A 26,299-nucleotide genomic window follows, 5' to 3' on the forward strand; every position below is an offset into this window, starting at 1 on the left:
CACCACCACCACCACCACCATCATCATCATCATCTTCATCATTATCATCATCATCATCACCATCATTATCACCACCACCACCACCATCATCATCATCATCTTCATCTTCATCATTGTGATCTTTCCAAGAGTACTTTCTATAGCTTAATGGGAACAAATGCCAGAGATGAAATGTTGTGTTAAGGCAGAAGTGGAGGAAATGGGTATAAATTACTTTTTCCAAGAAATTTGGTGATAAAAAAGAAGATGAAATATGGAATAGTAGCTTCATTGGTAGAAGGAATTAGGGAAAGTCTCATTGTAAGATTGGGGAGACCTAAGCATGCTTCTAAGTAAATGAGAAGGAGAGAGTATAAAGAGACTGACAGAAGACTTATCATGGACAAAAAGATGATTCATCGACTAGGTCCTGAAGGAAGCAGGAAGCAAAGGGCACAGAGGTGAAGGACAGAAGGTCAGGGAGGTGAAGGATTTTAGTGAGAATCTTTGGACTGACTGACCACTTTGGTATAACAGTAAGAGAACTGGACTCGAAGCCAGAAGACCTGAGTTTAAATTCGGTCTCAGTCACCTACTACCTTACCTGTGTGACCTGGGCAAGTCACTTAAACTCTCTGGGCCTCAGTTTCCTTATTTTTTGGGGGGAGGTAATCAGGGTTAAGTGATTTGCCCAGTGTCACACAGCTAGTAAGTGCCATTTGAACTCAGGTCCTCCTGACTCCAGAGCCAGCACTCTATCCACTACACCATTTAGTTGCCCCTCCTCAGTTTCCCTATTTGAAAAATGAGGGAGGTGGTGGTAGACTAAATGGTCTTTAACTTCTCTTTCAATTCTAAATTTGTAATCCTAGGATGCTAATTGTATTAGCTTTGGGTGAAATTAAAGTGAAGGAGTTAGACCTGGACGACAGGGATGAGTGAGTGACTGAAGCTTTTAAGGGAATGGGAGAGCTTTTAAGGGAATGGGAGAAGCTGATGGGATAGACAGTGGTCAAAGCAGAATTTAGGAATCTAGGATTTGGTAAGAGAGTTTCCTGAAGGAAAAGGGCCAAAAGTGGAGTCAGGAATTTCCCCAAATAATAGAAGGACCTGATTAGTTTCTATGGTGACTTTGGGTCATAGTAGCTAGGCCTCCTGTCAGCACAGGACTGGGAAGCATTAATACTGACCCCATAAAATGTGCCTACCTATGTTCAATATAAAATGCATACTTTCTTTTAAACATGGGACAGAAAAATCCATTCCAAAAGATAATTACCCAACAAAGTCAAGTTTGTCATTTCAAAGTACTGTACATAGAAATGAACAAGACTTCTCTGTCATCCACATCAACTGGAAATTTTTTTTCAAGTTCTCAGTCAACGTTTCCTACTATTAAAGTTTCAGCTGCCAGTTCCTTCATTTTGCTTCCTCTGATCTAAGAACATTAGCAGCGGGAGCACCTTTACTCTTAAATTTAATTTAATGTAAGTATCGTAAGCCCTGCTGGCAAGCCTCAAGGCATAAACTTTGAATGGGGGGTGGTAAAAACTGAATTTTCAAGTGAAAAAAGTTGAGATATTTTAAGTGAGTGCAAAACAGGAAAAAGAAATCGAATCCAGAGCTAATCTATGTAGCAAAGATTTTCCAGTGTGTTACTCTCCTTTCCAGACTCAGATTTTGTAAGCTTTTCATGCCTTAATCGACAGTTTCATGGGTTGCTGTGGTCATCTTGTGGTCAACATGGTTGTGATGAACCTCTCTACGTTTAGACAGGCTGGTCCTCAGCTGCATCACAAGCACAATCGACTTTCAGGCCTTTGCTTAATGCTATCCCACCATTGTTGGTACATTCAGCTGGCATGGTGGTCAAGAAATGAGTCACCTTCATACCAAGACGAGGCGGCAGAACAGATTTCAGTACACATAAATATTGTCTGAGTTAGTAATTTGGGTACTCCATTTTAGGAAGCAAATTGATTAGCTGGAAAGCATCCCAAGAAGGACAATTAAATTGGTGAATGGTTTTGAGATTAGGACATAAAATGATCCCTCAAAGGACTGGTGATATTCAGTCTGGAGAAAACGACTTAAGAGGTGGGGAGTGATAGTTAATTTTTTTTAAAGAATGTGAAAGACTGTTATATGGAAGAGGGAATAGACTTATTCTGTTTGGCAAGAGAGAGAACAGAAGTTGAAAAGAGGCCAATTTTGGCTTAAGGTAAGGAAAAACTCTTCAACAATTGGAGCTATTCAGAGGCAGAATGAGCTGCCTCAGGAGGTAGTGGCTTTAACATCACTGGCAGTGTTTGAGCACAGGCTGGCTAACCACTCACCAGGCATGTGGATAAATCATACAGTGCATCTAATTTACAGATATTCATGTCAGGGTGGGAGAGGGAATCCGTTCTTGGCAATTGGTGGAACTGAACTAGATGGCTTCCATGCCCCCTCTGATATTCTTCTATGCTTAATTAAAGTGACACATACTTGTATTACAATTTAGGAGTCCAGAATCGTGGGGAAGCTAACACCCGTTTTGAGCATCATTAACAGGAACAGTTACCACTGTTGTCTATTTTGCCTGGAATGAGGTTTCACCATTGTAGGCCTGACATTGATGGAGTTTAGAAAGCCTTCATTTTTTCACATTGAACTAAGTTATTCTCCCCAAGCCTGGCTTGGTCAGGCTATACTCCCAAACCCTCCAGATAACTCAGAGCTAGAGGCAACATCAAAGATTGAGTCCAGTGGGATTCTGTGATTATGACATAGGCCTCTGGTCACCTATCCTGCAGTCATGAATGTCCTGGTTACGAATTCTACTCCTAAAACCTAGATGGAAAGAGGCCCAGGGGGTGGGACTGAAGAGAGGGAAAACGAGAGAGAAGAGAGTTGATGGGGATCTTCTCCAGTTGCCAGCTACAGAGGGCACAGAAAGAAGCATCATACCAGAAGTTTAGTGTCTTTGAGAAGTACTGGGAACATTCTGAGTAGAAGGCAGAGAGGGGGCATCACCCAGGGTGCTAGCTTATGGGAGGTGCTACATATGGTTTGAAGGGCCTGCTGAGCCAAAGATCAAAGAGTTGCCTAAAGCCTTTCTATTGTTGGTATTCAGAAGAAATTTGGTGGAGCCTTTGATCTCCTGGTTGACTGTGTATCACAGTTACTGTCTCTGGTAGTTGGCCCTCACTAGCACAGACAAATGAGAATGCAAAAGTACAGGATGAAAGGTTTGAGAGTGCTAGGTAAGACTGAATGCTTCCTGGGGTATAAGTTTAAATTGCGGCCCCCCAGTAAAATTCTTCAAAGGGGATCCCTCCTGCCCACCCTCATCCTGAACCATGATCGAGGGGTGTGGCTGGGGTGGGGAGGGGGGATCTAGCACTTTAGGAGGGATGCTTGAGTAGTTATGACTGCTTCTCTGTCAGAGACATCAGATGGACACTACTGCCTAACTCTAACTCTTTAAAAAGCTTTAAGAATGTTACTGCAAAGCATTAAATAGTGTATAAATTCCTTGTACATCCTAGGTCCTCTATAAACTTTAGTTGAATGATGAATGAATTATTCGGCTGCTAGTGGACTGGGTAGCTAGGTGGTACAGTGGATAGAGCTCTGGGCCTGGAGTCAGGAAGATTTTTCTTCCTGAGTTCAAATTTGTTCTCAGACACTTAGTAGCTGTATGATGTAGGGCAAGTCACTTAACCCTGTTTGCCTCAGTTTCCTCATCTGTAAAATGAGCTAGAGAAGGAAATGGCAACCCACTCCAGTATCTTTGTCAAGAAAACCCTAAACGGGGTCACAAAGAGTCGGACATGACCGAAAAATCACTGAATAACAACAAAGTGGATTCAAGAGAACTCTAAGTGTTTGACTGCAACATAGTACAACTTAATTATTCCAGCAATTAACGATCACTTAAATTTTCATACCAATGTCACAAGTTACCACGAACATCTATAAGGAAAGATGTAATTTCAATATCATTTTAACTAAGAGTAAATGAAGTATATTAAGATTTGTTCTTAAAAAGTCAGAAAGTTCCATTTTGCCAGAATTATGGAATAATGGTAGTCACTGAAACAGTTATATCCTTTTTATAATTTTGAATTATTTGGGATGGGTGTGCAATCCTGTTAATGAAAATTTTTTATTACATTAAATATATATATACATATATACATATATATGTATATATATGTATATACATATATATGTATATATGTATATACATATATATGTATATACATATATATGTATATATATATGTATATACATATATATGTATATATATGTATATACATATGATAGGAGATAATAACTACGGAAAGAGCTTAGAAAGCTCAACTTAACTTACATTTTAAGGTTAGGCCAGATGTATCTCCGGTCTTATGGACTTCCAAATGCAAAATCAAGAAAACAAACAGTAATAATGAAAGAAAGAAGAAGAGAGGGTACAGCTAGGTGACGCAGTGGCAAGAGCACTGGTCCTTGAATCAAGAGGACCTGAGTTCAAATCTAGCATCAGACGCAAAACACTCACTAGCTGTGTGACTCTGGGCAAGTCACTTAACACCATTTGCCTTGCCAAAAAAAAAAAGATGGTTAAGGTCAACTTTTAGAACATATACATTTTTATATGTGCAGTAAGAGCTAAAATTTCTTGAATATTTTTTAAAAAATGAAAGCTACTCCAGGACCATATCTTTAATTCAGTGAATTACCTCTCCCCCATCAAAAAATAAAACAAACAAAAACTTCTCCCACATTTTGCATTGTGTCTGTGGCTTTTTTTGGTTAAGACCTACCTGAGCTTTGGAGCTTATTCTTTAGGACCCCTGACTCATGAGTATTCCCAGTTTTCTACATATTATGGGTATTACAGGTAGGAACCAACAAGCAAGGTGACTCAGCTAAGATTTCAACACTATGGTTAAGATAGATAGATAGATAGATAGATAGATAGATAGATAGATAGATAGATAGATAGATAGATAGATGATAGATGGATAGATGGATGGATGGATGGATGGATGGATGGATAGATAGATAAAGCATGGATGGATAGATGATAAATATCTAGTATCTATATCTATATATGGATCTATATTTAGATATATTATCTATCTATCTGTCTGTCTATTTGTCTATCTTCTGTTTGGCAGGAAAGAGAATGGAAGCAAGAATGAAAAGAAGCATATTTAGGCTTGAGGTAAGGAAAACTAACATTTGGAGCTATTAAAAAATGGAATTATCTATATCTGTGTGTGGAATAGATATGTATGTGGAAATATATATGCAATATAAATAGATAATACACATATATGTGTGTATATATCTATACATACTTATCTGTGTGTAGAATAGACATATGTAGGATATATGGAATATTATGTAAGTACACATATGTGTATATATCTATATCTGTATACCTATATGTGGATTATATGTGTGTGTGGGAATATAATACATATATACATATTTGTGAATATATATACCTACGTTTATATCCATATAGATAGATAGCTGGTAAACATAAGTATGTATGTATGTATGTGAGTATATACATATATACATGCATGCATACACACACACATACAGCTAGGATTCTCAGTTTTCTTCTTTCCCTCTCCTCTGACTTTCAAGTCTGGATTAATTTATTACTATCATCATCATCATCATCATCATTATTAACTGAGAGTGCTCACCGGGTATGTAGTGTGGGGGTGGGAAGGGGGGTTTGCTTCTTTTAATTTAGCCTCTGGAAGGCTCCGCTACTCAGCTTAGCTGGCGGGATTCTCAGAGCTGGCAGGCTGGGGGTGGGGGGTGGGGGAGGGCAGGCTGAAAATGACTCTGGGCTGGTGATAAATAAATACCCAGCCGCAACCCCACCCAGCCTGCACCCTCAAATAGTGGGGTGGGGACCAAGTCCCGGTTCTTGGCTCAGCCCAACTGCTCCTCTTCCTGAGGGGTCCTCCCTCCCGCGCCCCCTCCCTGGGCCAGGCGGGGGTCCGAGACGGGTGAATGGGGGGTGAGGGGGCTAGGTGGCCCTCTCTCCCGCCTCCACCCAGGTATCCCCGCTCCCGGTCCACGAACCTCAGCCTGGCTGTCTGGGGGGCCAGAAGAAGCCAAGGTTTTTCTTTCTTCCCTCCTCCTGCTCCAGCTCCTCCTCCTCCTGGGGCGGCGGCGACAGCCCCGGGACGTGCTGCTGCCCCCTCTTCCAGCTTCTTCCGCAGCCCAAGTCACCGCAACCCTCGCCTCTCGCCAGCCCCAGGCGGAGGGATGCCCTGAGAATGAAAGGGTGCGGGAAGGGAGGGGGGACGCCAAGAGCGGTCACTAGGGAAACCGCAGAGACGTGGGCGGGGCTCCCCGCCAGATCTCTTCGGACCAGGGGCGGGGCCTAAGAAAGCACGGGTCTTAGGGGAAGGTGACACCTGCTAGAGCCTAGAATCCCAGGATCGCAAGTAAGAGATGAAGGATAAGAACTGGAAGGGTCCTTAAAGATCCAGAACCTTCATTTTACAGATGGGAAAACCGAGGCCTGAGGAATTTAAGTGACTTGCCAAAGACCCATAGAAGCATTCAGGAGGAGAGCTGGGTTCCTTTGAGAACAGAGAACCCTATTTCACCACTCAACAGGTGGTCACCTGACTGCATACGATGCCATGCTGATCACCACCTGTGTTACTTCCCCCTTCTCTCCCACTTTCCAACATCTGCCTATCTATCTTTATCTTTACATACCAGGCTCTTTTCACCTTCTCCATGAAAATTTCCCAGACTGGTGTAATCTTTGACTTCCCTGAAATCCTACAGTTATTTTCAGTATCACACAAACCAAGGCAGGTTCCCCCCCCCATCTTACACAATTCTCTTATTGTTTCATGTATGCAAACTTGTCTTCCACAAATCAACAGGAACTCCTTACAGGCAGGAACTTTATCTTACTAACCTTTGTTAGTAGGTCCTACTGTACTTAGGATGGCACATAAATCAGCAGCATGGTAAGAGAGAAGAGTACTACATTTGAAGTTAAGGACCTGAGATAGAACTGCACCTGTTCCCTGTGTAATGTGGGCCAAATCACTTGACCTCCCTGGGCCTCAGCTTCTTCATCTGTAAAATGAGGGAATGAGACGTGAAACACACCACCAACTGGGGGGGCAACACTTTGGGAGTGAAACCAAACCAGATTAAAATATAATTGGGAAATATTTATCAAAATAAAGAAAAATGCATTAAAGACAGACAACATTACATTTTAAAACCAAGTCAATATGCAGCCCGCAAGGATGTGGTTGGGTTAATGGCCCTCATTTCTATTTGAGTTTGACATCAATGGACTAGATGATCTTCAGAGTTCCTTCTAACTCTGATCTTTCGCTTCCTATCTATTTCCTGTGACATCAACTCTGAATTCTATGATGTTGAAAGCCCAATACATCTTTTCTGAATTTGTCTTATCTCCTTTGTACCATAGGGCAGTGAGGTAGCACTATGGATAGAGAGCCAGCCCTGAAGTCAGGAGAACCTGAGTTCAAATATGGCCTTAGATACTTACTAGCTCTGTGACCCTGTTGTTTGCCTCAGTTCCTCATCTGTAAAATGAGCTGGAAAAGAACATGACAAACCACTCCAGTATCTTTGCAAAGAAAACCATGAATAGGAACACGGAGAGTTTGAAATGACTCAACAACAGTAATAAAACTTTGTACTGCAGGCTCAAAGTTTTCCTCCTCAAGACTTTTTGTTTTCTGAACCTTCATCAGTATAAATTTTCCTTCATCTGTACAGGTCATTGTCTCCTCTGTGCCTTAATGGATATAGGTGCTATTATTATCCCCATTGTACAATTGAGGAAACTGAAAGAGACAGGTTAAATGGCTTACCCACATCACACAGCTAGCTAGTCATTGTCTGAGACCTAATTTGAACTAGGGTCTTCCTGATTCTAGGCCCAACACAGTATCCACTGCAGCAGATGATACCATCTGCTGTGCCTCCAGATAACAGGCATACAAGATCTGTTGCCATACATGTGTTTTTTTTTTTTAATCTCCAACTTGATAATTGTAACTGATATTTATATAGTGCTTTTAAAGTTTGCAAAGTCCTTTGTAGACATTATCTAATTTGAGTCTCAAAACCACCTGAGAAGTAGATATTAGCATCCCCATTTTATAGATTAGAAAACTGATAGGAGTTGTCAGCACCTTTTCATCTTCAAGAACCCAAAATTACCTCTATGAGGACAGTGAGTCATCAGAAGAGAACTTTATCGGAAAGGTCACATAGCACTTACTGGAGAAGATTCTGGAGAACATGTTGGGTAGCTTAGGGTGATGATGGCATACTAACATGGTGTTGAAGACAAAATATAACTACAACTGTACCCTGTGGTTTAGACTTATCTGCTAGAAACAATTTTATTTAACATAACATAACATCCCCTATGATCTCTGATATGATTCTCTGTCCCAAGATGATTTGAGGTAATATTTATAGGAACTTTGAACAAAGAAAAGATCATAATATTTTAATACATAGTTTGGAGTTAATATTCCAGAAGTTACCTTACTCCCCTTAAGGATGGAAGAGTTCCTTTCTCTAATTAATGTCTTACCTGTGACTATAAAGGGGGACACTACCCTTTGGAAGGTAAAAGCCAAATCACTTCAGATGGTTGGAGAGAAAATGGGTTATCTAGAAAAGAGTTAAAAATTTGGTTGTCACTTTTATTCCATTTCAGAGGAAAGCATTAGCTTTTCTTTTTCCCATGTACCTAAAGGGAAAGGCTGGAAAGGATTTTAGGCTGGAGTTGTAGAATTTCTTATTATTCCTAGAGAATCTAAAAAAATTTTTTAATCTGCTTTCTTAGTCACGCTTTCAGAGAAAGGCAGCATGGTGTAGAGGATTGAGTTCTGTCATCCAGTCAGTCAGTCAGTCAATAAACATTTATTAAGCACTACTATGTGCCAGATACTGTGTTAAATTCCATCGATACAAAAATAGGCAAAAGACAGCCCCTGCCATCAAGGGGCTCACAATCTAATGGGGGAGACAATAAACAAACAAATGTAAATATATATAAACACATATAAACTATATGGAAACGCTTCCTATAGAAGATGAAGTCTAAGTTGGAATTTGAAGAAAGCCAGGAGATGGAAAAGAGGGAAGAAGAAGGAGAACATTCTAGGCACGAGGGACCGTCAGAGAATATGCCCTGAGCTGAGGGATGGAGGATCTCATTCATGGGATTGCCAGGAGGCCAATGTGACTGAATTAAAGCATATATGTTGGGAAGTAAGTATAGAGGACTGGAAAGATCGAGGGTAGGGCAAGTTTATGAAGGGATTTGAATACCAAGCAGAGGATTTTGTATTTGATCCTGGAGGTGACAGGGAACCACTGGAGTTTATTAAGTAGGTGGGGGTGACATGTCTGAACCTACACTTTTGGTGGCTGAATGGATGATGGATGAAAGTGGGGAGAGACTTGAGGCAGGCAGATTTACCTGCAGGCTACTGCAATAATCCAGGCATGAAGTGAAAATGGCCTGAACCAAAGTGGTGACTATCGTAGGAGAGAATTTGAGAATTTGAGGTATATTTGAGAGATGTTATAAAGGTGAAATCAGTAAGCCTTGGCAATAGAGTGTATGTGGCGGGAGAAGAGAAAATAAAGAATTGAGGATGATACCCAGGTTGTAAGCCTATGGGACTCAGAGTATGGTGTTGCCTTCTAAAGCAATAGGTAAGGTAGGAGGCAGGGAGAGTTTAGGGGGAAAGATAATAAGCTAAATTTTAGACATATTAAGTTTGAGGTGTCTATTGCACTTTCAGTCGAAGATGAGAGAATAGAGGTCAGTAGAGAGGATATTATTGAGAATCATCAGCAGAGATGCTAATTAAATCCATGAGAGCTGATTAAACTACCAAGTGAAGTAGTCTAGAAGGAGAAGAGAAGAGGGCTCAGGACAGAATCTCATGGGATGTCTATGGTTCGAGAGCATGATCTGGATTAGGATTCAACAAAGAGACTGAGAAGGAGGAGTCAGATAGGAGAAAAACCAAGAGAGAGTGGTGTCCTGAAAACCTAGAGAGAAGAGACTAATAGGGAGAAGAGAGGGATCAACAGGGTCAAAGGCTACAGAGAGGTCAAGAAGAATGAGGATTGAGAAGACGCCATTGGATTGGGCAATTAAGAGATCACTGGTAACTGGAGAGCAGTAGCAATGGAATGATGAAGCCAGAAGCCAGATTGTAAGGAGTTAAGAAGAGAGCAAGAGGAGAGGAAGTGGTGGCACCCATCATAGATCATCTTCTCTAGGAGATTAGCCACAAAGGGCAGAAGAAATAGAGGATGTTAGTTAGCAAGGATGGAAGGATCAAGTGAGCATTTTTGTGAGGATGGGGAAGGCATGGGCATGTTTGTAGACAAGTAAGGAGACAGTAGGTAGGGAGAAATTGAAGATAAGTGATAATGTAGGGATGACAGAAGGGGTAATCTGTTGGAGGAGATAGAAAGGTATGGGGTTGCTTGTGCAGGTAAAAGGATTTGTCTTGGTAAGGAGCAAGGCCACTCTTCAAGTGAGATGGGTGAAGGAGGGCATAGTGACAGAAGGCATCTAAGAGTTACAAGTTGAGAAAGAGGGGAGAAGAGGGAGCTCATGGTGAATGACCTCCATTTTTTCTGTAAAATGAGTCAAGTTTCTTTTCTGAAAGGTCAGAAGAGGGGGAATCATAGGAGATTTGAGGGAAGATGAAAAGGTTTGGAAGAGCCACTGTGGAGAGTGGAAGAGTAGGTTGGTAAGTTAGATATAGAAGGATTGTTTAGCAGTAGTGAGAGCCAGGTATAACATAAATTTGTAACAGCCCCAGTCAGAATGGTTGTGTGATTCTCTCCACCTTCTTCAAAAGCATGTTTGTAGCAGAATGACCTTTAAGTAGGGATCTGGGCATCCCCAAATGGAGCAATACTGCCAAATATTCCAGTGGAATTGCAGTTGTTTTGCCTAAATTTAAGTCCATTCAATCAAACTAAATATTTTTAAGCACATGCAAAGAACTGTGTTAGGTATTGGATTTATAAAGAGAAAAATCAAACAGTACCTGACCTCAGAGGACTTATATTTTGGGGGTAGGAGAGAGGCAATGAAAAAAATTTTTACCAGACAAAAGAATGCAATGTGATTTGAAGAGGAAAGTATACTTATGAGTAGAAGGATCAAAGAGTGAATTTCTTCCTCCTTAGATGGTATAATTAATATGATTATAGACATTTTACTTTCACTTTTTTATGAAAAAATGGATACTTTTTAATTTAGCTTTCATTTCTAAGTACATTTCCCTCTTTCACACCAGTCAATTTTTGTAATATAGAAAAAAAAAGAAGAAAAAAGCTATTTAGCAAAACTAACATGTTAACTGATGTAACCTGAATCCCAAAGCCCATTAGGATGGACTTTCTCTTCCTCTTCCCCTTCTCATTGATGGAAATCAATGCCCTGTGCCTATATTAGGGGTAAGGCAGAGTTGGGGAGATCAGGCAAGAGGAGAGCACTGGGCTCTTTGAGCCTATGGAGTTTCTTTAGTTGCTTTAATTCTTTTTGGGTTCTGCAATCAGTTGGGGGCATTTCTGGCTTCCAGATCTGAGAGAGAACAGGGACATACCAAGCCCTACTTCAGGCTGCTGAAGGGAGAATAAGATTCATATGAGAAGAAAACAATACAAGAGAAACTTTTTCTATCATGTCCCTATCCCCAGCTTGCTACACTAGGGGCTTTGAGGAATTTCCTTTGGGTGGGACCTGAGACTCTTTCCTGATCGAGCTGAATTATCTCTCTACAAATGAGATAGCTCCTTCACTCAGAATTGTTTTGCATATATTTTCCTACATAAACTGTCTCTGATTTCTGTCTTGCTGTTGACTTGAATAAATGAGTTCCTTTGCTACTTCCCATGTGTGTTCATTATGGAGTATGTATGTGGTGAAAAGGGAGTGAAGCGTTAGATATAAAGCTTGGGTCCTCCTTTTTTTCCAACTAACTAAACAAGTTTAGTTGAATCTGAAAACCATATACCCTAGACCAGCACTTCTTAAACTTGCGATCCCATATGGGGTTGTGAAAAATTTGATAACAGTAAAAGGTTTCTGAACATGTAATAACCAACAATTAATTAAAAATCAAACACATAATGAATTTGAGGTGTTTCTGATAGAGCTTGCCTATGTTGCATTGTGCAACTTCACTGTGGCCTTGTTTCTGAACACAAAGCATGGGCACTTTACACTGGGCATGCCCTCAGGCCACAGGAATACCAAAGAAAACTGCTGAAATGTTAAAAGGGGTTCCAAGTGGAAAAAATTTAAGAAGCCCTGCCCTAGACTAATAATATTTAAGGGGACAGATAGAGGTAATTCTAACCCAGTACTACCATCTCAGAGGAGACTAGAGTGGCCAAACTTCTGTAGCCAACCTCCTGCTTCTCCTCTTGGAAGAAATCAAAGTCTCCCTTATAGAATAGGGTGGGAAGAAGAGCTAGGGATGTCCATTCTGCTTCCCTTTAAGTCACACAATGACACCCACCACCACCACTACATATTAGGGACAGTTCTTACTATATTGAGGCTAATAGTATTTGCAATGTTCTACACCTATAGTCTCCCATTTTTGCAAATAAGGAAAGGATGCATATTTTCCTTGTTATTTTTCCTATTTACATTGTTGTAGTCATGGGAGCCAAGATGGTGGAGTAAAGGAAACGTTCTAGCCAAGCCTTCTCAACATTCTCCTCTAAATAACATTAAAATAATGTGTCAAATAGAATTCTAACATGGTATAACCAACAAAAGGTCAAGGTAAGACATTTTTCTAGCCAGGATAACTTTGAAGGACAGAAGGAGAGTCCTGTAGCACAGGGACAGGAGGTGACTGGGAGCACAATCTGGTGGCCACACCAAACTGTGGGCCTTAGAAGAAGCAGTAACAGCTGTACTGGGAGCACTCAACTCCCAGAGATGGTAAAGGGACTGAACACCTGACCAGGGAGAGACTACATGGGACCCCTGTGTTAGTACTGGGAGCAGGACTTGTCACCATTTGGCAACTCTACTGCCCATGCCAAGTTGCAGTTCCAGAGCAGAGAGAAGTGCTTGCAGTCATAAGGGAACAGAGACCCTACCTCCATATAGGTCATAGTTACAGGGAGGAAAGGAGTTGTGGTCATGAGAGAACAGGAGTCTTACTCAGGTATGGACCAGAGCACAGATGAGGAGAGCAGTAACTACACCTTTCCCCATATCACATCCCCTTACAGACCCCCAAAACTAGCTGTGGAAAGAGCAGGACAAAAAAAGCCTAAGCTTAGGACAATGGCCTGCCCCCCCCCAACCTTCTGAGGTAAACAGGGCTTAAATATATAGTTAAGTCCAAATTCAAGAAATAGGATGGAAAAAAATGAGCAAGGAACAAAAAAGAACCTGCTCATAAAAGCTACCATGGTTATAGGGAAACTCAAGAGAGAAACGCAGGAAACAATTACATGAAAACATTGACAATCAAACCCTCAAAGAAAAAAATGCAAATTGAACATAAGCCCAACAATATTTCCTAGAAGAGTTAAAGAAAGTGATTTTTAAAAAGAGTAAAAAAAAATTTTTTAAATCTTATTTATAATAGCAGTAGAGGAAAAATTAGGGAGGGGAAATGAAAACAATGCAAGAAAATTATGAAAAGAGAGTTTACAGCTTGGTAAAAGGCGCACAAAAAATACTGAAGAAAATAATTCCTTAAAAATATAATTGGCTAAATGAAAAAGTAGATACAATACCTCACTGAAGAAAATAATTCCTTAAAAATTAGAATTGGTCAAGTGTAAGCTAATGACTCCATTCAAAAAATAATAAAAAGGTAAAAAGAATGAAAAATAGAAGAACAGGTGAAATATATTATCAGAGAAACAACTGATCTGGAAATAGATCAAGGGGAGATAATTTAAGAATTATTTGACTACTTTGACAGCCATCATAGAACAAGAGCCTAGGTAACAGAAATTACAAAGGAAACTAGCGCAGATATCTTAGAATCAGAGGGCAAAACATAAATTGAAAAAACCCACTGATGGCTTCCTGAAAGAGGTTTGAAAATGAAAACTCACAGGAATATTGTATACCTCCCAGATTGAGGAGAAAATACTGAAAGCAGCCAGAAGGAAATAATTTGAATACCATGGAGTCATGGTAAGGATCACAGAAGATTTAGCAGCTATCATCATAAGGAGTGGCAGGCTTGGAATATGGTATTCCAGAAGAAAAAGGATCTAGGATTACAATCTAGTATGACCTATTCAGAAAAACTGAGTATAATCCTTCAGAGGGAAAATGGATATTTAATGAAATATAGGATTTTCAAGCATTTCTGACAAAAAAAACCAAACTAAAGTTGAATAGAAAATTTGACATTCAAACACAAGACTTGAGAAAAGCATTAAAAGGTAAACATGAGTGAGAAATCATGAAGAACTGAAGGTTAAATTGTTTATATTCCCAAATGGAAAGATGATACATGTAACTCTGAAGAACTTCATTAGGGAATCATTAGACCATCATTAGGCATCATATATTCATTAGGATAAATGCCTAATCATTAGGGCAGATAGAAGGTATCTACTTAAACATAGGGCATGATATGATGTTGAACTCAAAAGAAAAAATTGAAAGGTGAGAAAGAGGGGTGTAATGGGTGAAGGGGGAAGGGAGAGGGAGAATGTGGAAAATTATCTCAAAAGATGCAAACAAGGAAGAGTTTTTACAGTAGAGTGGAAAATATGGGGGAGAGGGAATGAGCAACATTTAATCTTCACTGTCATTTAAACAGGTTCAAAGAGGGAAGAATGTGTGTGTGTGTGTGTGTGTGTGTGTGTGTGTGTGTGTGTGTGTGTGTGTGTGTGCAATCTCCAGTTGGGAGATTACCCAAAAGGGAAGTAGGAGAGGAAGGAGCTAAGAGAAAAAGGTGGGCTAGGATAAGAGGGAGAGCAGATTAAGGGAAGTGTGGTCAGAAGGAATACATTGTTATACACATTATGTAATATTGTTTTCCTAATTCTTCTTAACTTCACTATGATCATATGTCTTTATACTTCCCTGAATTATTCTTATTCATTATTTCTTATAGCACAATAATATCTAATTGCATTTACCTAGCACTACTAATTAATAGGCCTCTACTTTGCTTCCAGTTCTTTGCTATCACAAAAAAGTGACCCAAGCTCCACTAATCAGGTATTAGTGTTCCATCTTTCTGTAGCCCCTCCAACATTATTCCATCTTTTTCATCTTTGCTAATTTTATGGGTATAAGGAGAAATCTCAGAGTTATTTTGATTTGCACTTTAAAAATTATTAGAAAGTTAGGCAGCTATGTGGCCCAGTACATAGACTGTTGGATTTGGAGTCAGGAAAACTGGAGTTCACATGCTGCTTCAGAGCTTGTATGATCCTGTGCAAGTCACTTAACCTCACCCAGACTCAGCTTCCTCACCTGTAAAATGGGGATAATAGTAGAAACTAACTTACAAAGTTGTTTGGAAGATCAAATGAGAAAACACATGTAATAAATTTTGCAAACCTTAATGTACTACATAAACTACTACATAGTTGTTGTTCTTAGTAGTAGTAGTAGTAATAGTGTTAGTAGTAGTAGTAGTAGTGGTAGTAGTAAGATTGTTAGTAATTTCCAAATCTTTTGAGAACTATTTGTTTACATTCTTTGACTATTCACTGGTAAATGGTTCTTGGTCTTATATACTTGTATAAGTTCTCTATGTCTTGGATATTAGACCCTTATTAGATATACCTTTTGCAGATTCCCAATTTAAAATTTCAATACATTAGTAATTGCATTGATTTTGTTTAGGTAAAAGATTTTAAATTTTATGTAATTGAAATTGTGTGTGTGTGTGTGTGTGTGTGTGTGTGTGTGTGTGTGTGTCTTGGCCTTTATCCCTTGTTTACTTAAGAACTCTCTCCCCTAGCCATAGCTAGGAAAAGTTCCTGATCTATTTCTCTATTTTTAAAAAAATATAATGACTTTTAATATTTAGGTAATGTATTCATTTTGAGCTTATTATGGCCCATAGTGTAATATGTTGGTCTAAACTTAATTTCTGCCAAACTGCTGGAAATTGTACTTTGCAACAAACTTTTTGAAGGGCCCAAAACAGCACACAATCAGTAACAGAAGTAATTCTTAGGGAAGTTACAAATTGCATAGGCATTACTAAGAGTGAGCTGTATGGGTAACAAACCTGTCAAAGAGATAACTCTGGAGCCTAAAAGAGACACTTAGCACTTCTGCTAAAGTGAAGACTTGATCAATATCCCAAGTCAACCAGCTAGCAGTAGAGAGTAGATCAATAGCCATTTGACTTTGCTACGTGTTTGAAGGTGGTCTCATTTTGACTTGTGATAGACCCTCTGTTAGGGACCCAGGGGCACCACGCCCCGGGGCCTCTGGCTCAGCTTCCCCTAACGGCCGTTGCAACAGCCTGGGTGAAATCCTCAAGGGTGGGGTGCAACATCCTGTTCTGTAAATAACCTGATCTGGCTTCCTGGCACCCCACCGGACCCTGTTCTCTTCCCGGCACCCCACCGGACCCTGTTTTGTAACCGGACAGTATAAACATTTCAGATGAAACCCTTGGTGGCACGGCCCCTGGGATGCACGCCTGGGGTCCGTCGCCGGCCGGCTCAAATAAACGCGCTCTCAATTAATGTCAATTGGGTGTGATGTTCTGATTTCTCTCGGGCGTCCAGTTCATTTGGAGGTCCCACCGAGATCGCCCTTTGGGCCAGCTGCTTCGGCGTTGCTGGAAGGCTGGGGTGGGACGTGTTCAGGGGATGGCCACCGGGAAGATGTGCCCCGGCCCCGAACACTGACTTATCCCGTACGAACCAGCCCGCCCCGTATTCTTCCTCTAAATTTCTTAATTGGGCACCGAGCGCTCTGGTCTCAGTCTGATCGGTGAGTACTCAACGGAAGTAAGTGGCCTGGCTGGACGCAGCTGTAACGCCCTTACTGACCTCCACGGGACGCCGTGTGAGAGTCCTGATTATCTGCAGTCTGGCGCCGCATGTTAATGTCTGGAGTGTTGTCTTAACTGTTTACGTCTGTCTTATATGTTTTATCCGTCTGTGATTGTCCTAATTGATTCGCCTCTTCCCGTCCGTGATGGGTCAGGGGCCGTCAAGCCCCACACCGGGGACCCCTCTCTCAGTTGTCCTACAGAATTTCAAACAGTTTCGGCGTATTGCCAAGGGATATGGGTTTCAGGTTACCAAAGAAAATTTGTCCACTTTTTGTCAACAAGAATGGCCTACATTTGGGGTTGGGTGGCCCCCGGAAGGGACATTTGATGTGACCATTACTGGGAGGGTCAGGAAGATTGCTTATGGGACCCCTGGCCATCCCGATCAGATCCCATATATAACTGCATGGATAGATTTTAAACCCCCATCAAAGCCACTCCGGGTTCAAGCTTTGTCCAAAGTCGGGGTGCACTCGGGGCCAACATCCGGCCAAAAGGTTCCCGGGACTACGCAAGTAGGAGCCAAGGTCTTACCCCCTTCCGATTCTGACCCCCTGGACCCGGCTGAGCCTCAACCCCCACCATATCCTGTTCAGGGGTCGAGCCACCCTTCGGCCCCGCTCCTGACAAGTCCTCCTCATACTCGAACAGGGACGCCTTACGGCTCCTCCGAGTCCGGGTTTTCCCCCGACTCCACTGTATCTGCCTTTCCCCTGCGACAGGTCCCCACAGCCCCCGGGGAGTCGGGGAGACCCTTCATGGTCTATGTCCCCTTTTCAACCAGTGATTTATACAATTGGAAACAACAGAATCCGTCCTTTTCGGACAAGCCCCAAAGTCTGATTTCCCTTTTGGAGACAGTCTTCTATACACATCAGCCTACTTGGGATGACTGTCAGCAGCTCCTGTGGGTTCTTTTCACCACTGAGGAGCGTGATAAGATCATATTGGAAGCCAGGAAAAGGGTTATGGACCCCGACGGCCGTTCCTCAACTGATCCGGGCCGCCGGAATCATGTTTTTCCCGAAAGTCGCCCTGACTGGGACCCAAATTCTGATCGGGGGCGAGAGGCTTTGGACAGGTATCGCCAGTTACTGTTAGGGGGGTTGAGGGCAGCAGCGCGGAAACCCACCAATATGTCTAAGGTTAGTGAGATCAGGCAACGGAAAAGTGAATCTCCAGCTGCTTATTTGGAAAGATTGTATGAGGCCTACCGCACTTATACCCCCATTGACCCAGAGGATCCTAACAACCGGAGAGCAGTGGTGATAGACTTTGTGTCTAATTCGGCTCCTGACATCCGGCGAAAACTGCAAAAATTGGATGGATTCGAGGGTAAGACTCTTACTGAACTCATGGAAGTAGCCAAGCGGGTTTATGACTCCCGGGAGGAACTGCAAGAAAAACAGGCACGCTCCATGACACGGGCGGTCGTGGCAGCTCTGGCACAAATCCCGGGGGACAGGCAAAGCGGGAAAGGGGGAAAGCCTGGTCCCCGGCCTCGTGGGAGAAATATGGGCAGGCCCCCCTTAGGCCGAGACCAATGTGCATATTGCAAAGCTACTGGCCACTGGAAGTCTGAATGCCCAAATCGGCAGCAAAAGACTAGACCAGAGCCGGTCTTAACCTTGGACATGGATGATTAGGGGTGCCCTGGCTCCAAGTCTACTATGACCCTGGACCCCCTGGAGCCAAGGGTGACACTCACTGTTGGGGGTCGGCCAATCTCTTTCCTCGTAGACTCAGGGGCGGCTGCATCAGTTCTGAACTCTCCACTAGGTCCCCTGTCCTCCTCTAAAATACAGGTCCAGGGGGCTACAGGCCGTATCCAAGCAGTGCCTTTCACCACCGCCCGTGAGGTCCGGCTAGGGGAAGGCTCGGTGTCTCACTCTTTTCTGGTCATGCCCGACTGTCCCTACCCCCTCCTGGGTCGAGACCTCTTGCATAAACTCCAAGCTGTAATTTCTTTTAAGGGACCTACTCCCACCCTGGGGGTCAGCGTGCCCCAGCTCATCTTGACCTGTCCCCTCTCCGAGGAGTCCCGCCTCCTTTCTCCCGGGCGACCGTCGGTTGATGCCCCGTCCCCACTGCTGAGTCAGTACAGGAGTTTAGTGCCAGGAGTGTGGGCTGAGTTAAACCCTTTTGGGCTAGCTGCCCACCAGGCCCCTGTGGTGGTCCAACTCCTGTCCACTGCTACTCCTGTGCGGGTCCAACAGTATCAGGTATCCCGGCCTGCTCTTCTGGGAATTAAACCCCATATTGACCGACTTCTTCAGTCTGGCATACTACGGCCATGTCAAAGTCCTTGGAACACTCCCCTGTTGCCGGTCCGTAAGCCCGGATCCGGAGATTTTCGCCAAGTCCAGGACTTGCGGGAAGTGAATGCCAGGGTGGAGATGGTCCATCCCACTGTGCCTAATCCATATACCTTGTTGTCCTCTTTGACTCCAACCCGCACATGGTACACTGTCTTGGACTTGAAGGACGCTTTCTTTTCCATCCCGCTGGCCCCTATCAGCCAGCCTATATTCGCTTTCACATGGACCGACCCCTCAACCGGAACGTCCTCCCAACTAACCTGGACTCGATTGCCTCAAGGGTACAAGAACTCTCCTACTCTTTTTGGCTCAGCCCTAGCCTCGGACCTAGCCAGGTTTCGCGTATCCCACCCCGAGGTCACACTCCTCCAGTATGTGGATGACCTGCTGTTGGCCGCTTCATCCTAGACGACCTGCCGAGATGCTACGCTGCACCTCCTGCAGCTATTGGACAAGTTGGGCTATCGGGTTTCGGGTAAGAAAGCTCAGCTGTGCTTACAATCTGTTATCTATCTAGGATTCACCCTGCAGTCCGGACAAAGGCTGCTTTCGCGGGAACGTGTGTCAGCTATCCTGGGCATGCCAGCCCCAGCAACCCGCTGCGGGCTCCGTGAATTTTTGGGAATGGCCGGATACTGCCGACTGTGGATCTTAGGATTTGCGGAAATCGCTAAACCACTGTATGAGGCACTGTCAGGTGAGCCTGCCAAGTTCCTGTGGGGGCCAAGGCAGGAGGAGGCTTTTAACAAACTGCGCGGAGTGTTAGCTAGTACCCCCGCTCTTTCCCTGCCGGACCTGACTAAGCTGTTCCGCCTCTATGTCTCAGAATCTCAGGCAGTGGCCAAGGGAGTGCTAACCCAGCCTTTGGGGCCCTGGAATCGCCCAGTGGCCTATCTTTCCAAGCAGCTTGACTCGGTCGCTGCTGGGTGGCCTACATGTCTTCGAACCGTTGCGGCTGTCGCGACCCTGGTCAGGGAGGCAACAAAGCTGACCTTTGGCCAGCCCCTTGAGATTTCTGCATCTCACCACCTGGAGCAGTTGCTGCACACCCCTCCCACTCGGTGGATCTCTAATTCTCGTCTGACTCACTACCAGTCCCTCCTGTTAGATCCAACCCGCATAACCTTCTCTGCGCCCGTGACCTTGAACCCCGCCACGCTGCTTCCCAACTCCCCGCCGGCATCACCGCTGCATGATTGCCTGGACGTCCTTGACGCCATCCACACCTCCCGGCCCGGCCTTACCGATGTACCTATGACCAGTCCTGACATGATCCTCTTCACAGATGGCAGCAGCTTCGTGGAGGATGGGATTCAGAGGGCCGGGGCCGCAGTGGTGACCCCGACCGAGACCCTCTGGGACGCAGCCCTGCCGCCTGGTTCTTCTGCCCAGCGGGCAGAGCTGGTTGCCTTGACGCAGGCACTCCGGCTCGCGAAGGGCAAGAGAGTCAATATCTACACTGACAGCAGGTATGTATTCGCGACTGTCCATGTTCACAGATTCGTGTACCAGCAGCGCGGCCTGCTAACCTCAGCAGGGAAAGAGATCAGGAATAAGAGGCAGATTCAGGATCTCCTGGATGCTGTCTGGCTTCCCAAAGAGGTGGCAGTCATCCATGTCCCAGCTCACACCCGTGGGACGGACCCCCAGTCGCAGGGAAATGCAGCCGCAGATAGAGCCGCCCGTGCGGCCACAAGGAGGACGCCTCTCCCCGCCTTCGCTGTCCAGACGGAAAACTTGTTGCCCGCACGACCTTCTTACCAGTCCGGTGATCCGGATGGCGTGCCTGAAAAGGGGGGATGGAGAAGACACCCGAACGGTCTGTTAATCCTGCCCAAAGCCCTCCTGCCCCCTCTATTGATGACCCTCCATGACCTCACCCATTTAGGCGGAACCAGGCTCTACGACCTGGTGAGTAGGCATTTCTACAGCCCAGGGATGAAACAGGCAGCTGAGGAGGCGGCCAGGAGATGCAGTACATGTGCAAAGATCAACCCCCGGCCGGCGACGAGGGTGCCGGCTGATAGACCGCGGGGGACCTTCCCCGGGGATCACTGGGAAGTTGATTTCACCGATATGGGACCTGGACGGGGGGGTACCGATTCCTCCTTGTATTCATAGACACGTTCTCCGGGTGGCCAGAAGCGCTCCCAGTAAAAGCCGAAACCGCCACGGTAGTTGCAAAAAAACTGTTCTTTGAAATCATTCCCAGATTCGGCTTGCCAGCTTCGATAGGGTCCGACAATGGGCCGTCATTCGTATCTGCAACAATTCAGAATTTATCCAAGATGCTGGGACTGAAGTGGAAGCTACATTGTGCGTACCGGCCTCAGAGTTCAGGGCAAGTAGAAAGGATGAATAGGACTTTGAAGGAGCACATTGCTAAGCTCAAACTGGAAACTGGCAATAACTGGGTTAGCCTCCTCCCTTTCGCTCTCCTTCGGGCTAGGTGTACTCCTAACTCTTCCACTCTCTCTCTCCGTATGAGATTCTTTATGGGGCGCCCCCACCTGTCCTACCAAAGGTAACGGGGGCGACCCCAGCCCCGGATTTTACTAACCCCACTCTTCTTAAGTCCTTTCAGGCACTCCGGGAAGTCCAAGACGCGGTACGATCGGTCCTAAAGGCCGCGGGGAGAAGTTTGGATCCTGCCGCTACCTCGGGGGCCTTGACACCTGGAGACTGGGTCCTCACCCGCAAACTGCCTGCCGGATCGGCTCTGGAACCGCGGTGGACTGGGCCCTACCAAGTGATCCTCTGCAACCCATCGGCCGTGAAAGTCGCGGGTCGAAAGGCTTGGATACATTGGTCACACGTCAAGAAGACTCCGGCGCCTGAGCCCGCGAAATGGAAAGCAGAGGCGGTGTCGGATCTAAGGCTCCGGCTCTCCAAAACTTGATTCTTTCGCTTCTCCTGTTTGCTTATAAGGAATATCCTGTAGTCTGTAACCCCTACCGCCCCACGCCACATAGGTGGATTCTATCCCGCACCAATGATGGCACCATCATACAGACCTTAACTTGCTATGGCCCGCCTACCTTCAGGTTTGACCTCTGTGCCCTCTTAGGATCAGGATGGAATAGAGATAGGCACTTGCAGGACCCTGTGACGGGAGGGGGCGGGCACTGCCCTACTATTCCCATACCAGCCACCCAACATGGAGCAGGACAAGGTGAATATAATATCAGGGGCATCCAGTTCTATGCCTGTCCTGCTACCGGAAGCCCCTCTTGCCGTGGAGGCGGCAGTTTCCACTGCGCAGAATGGGGGTGTGAGACAGTGGCAGACTGGATTCCTGGGGGTGGAAAAGACCCGCTCATCACTTTGGAAAGACAGTCACCTCTCCCGTATTCCTGCTGGCCTGGAAAATGCAACCCCATGATCTTAACGGTCAGACAGTACACGGATGATTCGTGGAATCTTGGGCATTCATGGGGGTTGAGGTTGTATATGACTGGATGGGACAACGGTGTCCTTTTCACAATACAAAAGGTCGCCCTACCCGTTCAGCCCCTTCCCATAGGCCCCAACCCTGTCCTCAACCCACGGGCCAAGATAGACCTGATTCCGTCTGCTGAGCCCTCGGCTACACCAGGGTTGGCGACTCTGGAAACACCCGGTGCCCCTGGGGCCTCCATACTTGACACCCTTACTGTGGTCCATGCATTCTTGAATTCCTCTGACCCCAATGTCACTACCGCCTGCTGACTGTGCCTAAACCCGGCTCCCCATACTTTGTGGGGGTCGCTTTGGAGTTAAACAGTTCATTTCTGGGGAACTTGTCCATGCAGAACCTCTCCCCCACAGCAATCCCCTCCCGCTGTAACCCAAATGGGCCTAAATTGACGTTGGATGACGTCCAGGGCACAGGGACGTGCTTGCTTGGACCTGACTACCCGTTGAGAGCTTCCCCATTTAATTCAACCTGCACTTCTGTTATCTTAGTCACACCCTTGTCCAATAGGCCCGGCTTCCTGATAACCACCCCACCCGAGACTTGGTTCGCCTGCACTCTGGGCCTCACCACCTGTATACAAGATCGCCACTTCCTCAGCCCCACTGAGATCTGTGTGATAGTTAGGGTGTTCCCACAGGTGTATGTGTATTCTGAGGAGGGGGCCACCGAACACTTTGGCCTACCCCGCTCCAGAAGGGCAGCCCCTATCTTAGTGCCCTTGCTGGTGGGGCTCGGGGTGGCCGGGTCTGCAGCCGTGGGAACAACCGCCCTAGTGCAGGGAAAGGCAGATTATGCGGCCCTCAGTACCCAGGTGGATAAGGACCTACAAGCTCTGGAGGTACTAGTCTCCCACCTGGAGACTTCCCTGGATTCCCTAGCGGAGGTGGTGCTTCAGAACCGCTGCACCCTTGACCTGTTATTCCTGAAACAGAGGGGGTTGTGTATGGCCCTGGGAGAGACCTGTTGTTTCTATACCAATCGTTCAGGTGTCATCCGGGAATCCCTGCAGGCATTAAGGCAGCGGTTAGATGATAGGGACCGAGCCCGAGCCCGCAGCTCCTCCTGGTACCAGAACTTGTATAACTGGTCCCCCTGGCTCACCACTCTACTTTCTGCTATAATGGGCCCCTTGGTTCTTCTCGTCCTAGGATTATTGGTCGCCCCTTGCATCATGAATTGTCTCTCCCGCTACATCCAGCAGCGTATACAGTCTCTGAAACTGTTTGTCCTACACAAATCTTATACACCCCTGGATTCGGATGAGTCAGCGCCCCTGGACTCTGTTGAGTCCTCTGTATAACTTGCTCTTGAAAAGGGGGGAATGTGATAGACCCTCCGTTAGGGACCCAGGGGCACCACGCCCCGGGGCCTCTGGCTCAGCCTCCCCTAACGGCCGTTGCAACAGCCTGGGTGAAATCCTCAAGGGTGGGGTGCAACATCCTGTTCTGTAAATAACCTGATCTGGCTTCCCGGCACCCCACCGGACCCTGTTCTCTTCCCGGCACCCCACCGGACCCTGTTTTGTAACCGGACAGTATAAACATTTCAGATGAAACCCTCGGTGGCACGGCCCCTGGGATGCACGCCTGGGGTCCGTCGCCGGCCGGCTCAAATAAACGCGCTCTCAATTAATGTCAATTGGGTGTGATGTTCTGATTTCTCTCGGGCGTCCAGTTCAGACTGAACGCTAAACACTTAGCCCTACTCTAGTTCAACTTTCATTCACTTCCAGTGGCAGAAGGTCCTGAGAGTCTGGCTTGATTTCTGCTCCAAAGCACCCCGGAAGGTCAGATTCTTTCCTAGACCTCTCTGAGGGTTAAAGCACAGGAGCTTAGAGATGAGAACACTTACTCACCCCTACCAAGGCAGCAATAAGATAATTTAGGTAGAATGGATGGGGCCACAGTCCAAATGAGAAGACTGATGAGGGTCATCAATTCTATTGGATCCAGATGGAATTTAACTTGCCTTTGGTACACTCATATGTAAGGGATGGAGTCAAAGGAGTCCTTGGTCAATTTTGGGTAGCTCCCCAATCACCCTAATGAGATTACAGGGAATGGGTCATTGTTTGGTAACAATGATAGGATGTGGGGATTACCTAATAATTGACTACTTGACTACCCTTTTTCCTTATGGTTTCTCTCTCTATGTCTGTCTCTGTCTCTGTCTCTCTTTTTCTCTCCCTTTCTCTCTTTTTCTTTTTTCTCTTTCTCTCATCCCCTCCTTCTATCCTTATCTCTCTCTCTGTCTCTTTGTCTCTCTCTCTTCAAACCTTTCCTATCCTTATTCAACCCTTAAAACCCTCTTCTTCACCTTTAGCCTTTCTCCTTTAGCCTTTTTCCAGAGGACAGTAAGGGTTGTGTCCAGATTTATCTCCGCTTTCCCATCAGGAGAAATAATGATGATTTATATCAGAAGCACATTGTAGGGACAGGCAGGTTTATAGATTGACTGAGATAGCTCAAACCCACTATTCCTGAACTCCAATCTTCTGTACAAAGGAGGGAAGATTTTGCATTTCTCAGGCATCGTTAGCCTTAGCTGGTAGTAGAGAAAGCAATTTTCCTGGGAAGCCCCAGAATGGAAATTACCTTTTGGGTAGTCCTAAATTCTAGAGTTCCAGAGCTCAAGGATTTGAACATTAACCTCCTAGAAGGAGGTGACTCAATCGATAGAGTGCTGGGTCTGGAGTCAGGAAGACCTGAGTTCAAATGTGATCTCAGACACTTACTAGTTGTGTGACCCTGAGCAAGTTGCCTAACCCTGTTTGCCTCAGTTTCCCCACCTGGAAAATGAACTGGAGAAGAAAATGGCAAACTGCTTCAGTATCTTTGCCAAGAAAAGTCCTACAGACATCATTGGCATGCTATGGTCCACAGAGTCACAAAAAGTTAGACACAACAGAAAAACAATTCAGAAAATACAATTAACAAGCATTAAAAACAAATATATGACACCTATTTTGATTTGATGCATTACATATTTTTATGGCATTTAACTTGAACAAATAGAAAATCCTATAATTTTTTCAGCATTTAAAGAAATGCACTTCTCATCCCCCCCAAACAGTCTAAAATGTGAGTCCAACCAATATTTTGCTGTATTTTTTCAATGAAAAAAAATCTATTTTCTCTCATGCTTCAGCCCAATTGAAAAAAAAAAAAGAAAAACAAAACCTTTGTAGCAAATATGCATAGTCAAGCAAAACAAATTCCACATTGGCCATGTCCAAAAAAGAGAGTATCTTATCCTGTGTCCTGAATCTATCACCTCTCTGTCAGGAGGTGGGTAGCATGTTTTATCAAAGAGCCTCTGAAATCATAGTTGTCATTTAGTTGATTAAAGTATCTAATTGTTTCAAAATTGTTTGGACCAAAGTTTGTATGGTACTTAAAAAAATCGTTTTAGAATTAGGTCTTTTGAATATTCCTAATGCGTGTCAGAAAACA

The 26,299-nt window shown here is 44.7% G+C and overlaps 1 protein-coding gene across 1 annotated transcript in view; it reads right to left on the reverse strand.

Moving 5' to 3' along the window:
- The window catches only part of TTC29 (tetratricopeptide repeat domain 29), a 200,583-nt gene extending 194,392 nt beyond the window's left edge, over nucleotides 1-6,191 (reverse strand). The window contains exon 1 of the mRNA XM_027866816.1: nucleotides 6,079-6,191. The gene's annotated coding sequence lies outside the window, so the exon portion shown is untranslated. The remainder of the gene's footprint in view (nucleotides 1-6,078) is intronic.
- Between the last annotated feature and the right edge of the window lie 20,108 nt (nucleotides 6,192-26,299).

The sequence above is a fragment of the Vombatus ursinus genome, unplaced genomic scaffold (assembly GCF_900497805.2).
Source record: "Vombatus ursinus unplaced genomic scaffold, bare-nosed wombat genome assembly UNPS02014784.1, whole genome shotgun sequence".
In the NCBI taxonomy this organism is placed as follows: domain Eukaryota; kingdom Metazoa; phylum Chordata; class Mammalia; order Diprotodontia; family Vombatidae; genus Vombatus; species Vombatus ursinus.